This window comes from Corapipo altera, unplaced genomic scaffold, assembly GCF_003945725.1.
Source record: "Corapipo altera isolate COAL_440 unplaced genomic scaffold, ASM394572v1 59518, whole genome shotgun sequence".
Classification (NCBI taxonomy): Eukaryota; Metazoa; Chordata; class Aves; order Passeriformes; family Pipridae; genus Corapipo; species Corapipo altera.
The window spans coordinates 1-1,864 of NW_020889954.1; the positions used below are offsets into that span (position 1 = coordinate 1).

The 1,864-nt window shown below is 50.2% G+C and overlaps 1 long non-coding RNA gene across 1 annotated transcript; it reads right to left on the bottom strand.

Annotated features, from left to right (window-relative positions):
• Window positions 1-254: 254 nt before the first annotated feature.
• On the bottom strand, window positions 255-1,788 carry LOC113942324. The gene is made up of 3 exons (XR_003525893.1): window positions 1,648-1,788; window positions 537-805; window positions 255-368 (listed from the first exon to the last, which is right to left on the bottom strand). It is a non-coding gene; the product is annotated as an uncharacterized LOC113942324 (long non-coding RNA).
• Between the last annotated feature and the right edge of the window lie 76 nt (window positions 1,789-1,864).

Below are 1,864 nucleotides of genomic sequence, written 5' to 3' on the forward strand. Positions count from 1 at the left end.
GGGAAAAGGAGGCTCAGAGGGGACGTTCTGGCTCCAAGCCCCACCCAGCCTGGCCTAGTTAAGGGGAATTCATTGTCTAAGGTCTCAATCTTGGTCTTTTTGCTGTTGAACACTCGTTGTGGGTGGGGATGGCCAGAGCGTGTGTGCTGCCTTTGTCCTGCCTTACCTTTTCTTTCTCATTGTCTCCAGTGAGTTCATTTCTATGGCCTTCTTTTTCATCTTGATGGAAAACTCCTGGGATAAGGATCCACCTCCTTTCAGCTCCATACCTGGATTAATGCTGAGATCTCCCTTGACTTTGTCAGCAGTGACCTTTGTGAGAGCGAATTGGCTGGAATCTGGACCATCTCCCGAGGGAAGGAGGGACTCTGAAATGATTCCATGCATTTGCTTCAGCAGGATGGCACAGACTCAGCACTGTAAGTATTTCACCCCCAGGAAAGCTGGAAGGTGGGACAGTTCAGCCATGATCCCAGTGACCCCCAGACATTAGCTATGGAATTTGTGAACTTCACATTGATATATTTGGGCTTTACCTGTGCTTTTCCCATCTTCTTCAGGCAGCAGCACATCGTCCAGACTAAACCCTGTACACTGGTAGTAGGGACGTGAGTGGAATATGGTATTTTGTTTTCTTTTTTGTATCAGAAGACACAAGGGTCTGAAGTGCTCCTGGTCTGCGATGCTCTCGACAGGGACCCATTCTTGGTTTGGATGTATTTGACTTGCAATGTGTCTGGTGACTTTTTTAAACATTCTGCTGTGTGTGGATTAAATTTTTTAGCAAAGCCAAGTGGATTTGTGCCTTGGGAAAGAGGCAAGATAAATTAAGCCAAATTACTTGAAATAAGAGCAGGAAATATCAAGCAATCAGCCCAGGCCAGCCCCCTTGGGTGTGGTCTGGTGCTGTGCAGGGGAGAGCTGGTGTTTGAGAGCCAGAAACAAAGCCCTGTTTCCTGAGGCAGCTTGTTTTTCAACAAAAAAAAGTTTCAGTTTCACTTTTCTGGTGTGTTGGGGGAGGGAAAGCCAGGGAATACCAGACTGGTTTGGGTTGGAAGAGACCTTAAAGCCCATCCAGTTCCAACCTCTGCCATGGGCAGGGACACCTTCCACTAGCCCAGGTTGCTCCAAGCCCCATCCAACCTGGCCTTGGACACTTCCAGGACTGGGGCAGCCCCAGCTTCTCTGGGCAACCTTTGCCAGGGCCTCACCTGGCTCCCAGGGAGGGAGGAATTTCTTCCCAACATCCCATCTAACCCTACTGTCTCTCAGGTTAAATCCATTGCCAAGACAAATAGGCTCGTGTGCCCAATTTTAGTAGCGCTTGCAGGGCTCATTGCCTTGGAAGTCTTCAAGAAGGAAGAAAAACTAAGGAAGAGCACTTAGCAGACAGCTTCCCTCAAGGCTCTGCTCCAGCCCAAGCTCTGCAATAAGGCACTTGCCTGTTTGGTGGATGCCTCCTGTGGATCGGGAGCCTGGGGGCTGCTGAGGGGATGTGAGCCCTGCAGAGCAGCAGGACTGGGGAGGAGATCTCTGGCTTCCCTTCTGCTCAGAGGGCTGGAAGCGTTTGCTAAATGAGGGAGTTGGCAGAGGAAGCAGTAAGCAGCACAAACCCAAAGAGTTTTAATCCAAAGTGATTTTCCTTACCTTGCTAATGGGAGAGGGGGTGTCTCCCTGAAGCAACCCCTGGGGCAGAAGCACCGTTAGACCCAGTCCTTAGACCCAGTCTGTGCAGGAGGATCCCTGGCTGGTCACTCCAGCTTATCCCGAGTCACTCTCAGATGTGAGCGACTTCCTGTCATCTTCACCTTGTTCAGCCTTCACACAACTATTGCTTAACTCTGCCACTGAAAGGCTTTGGTGA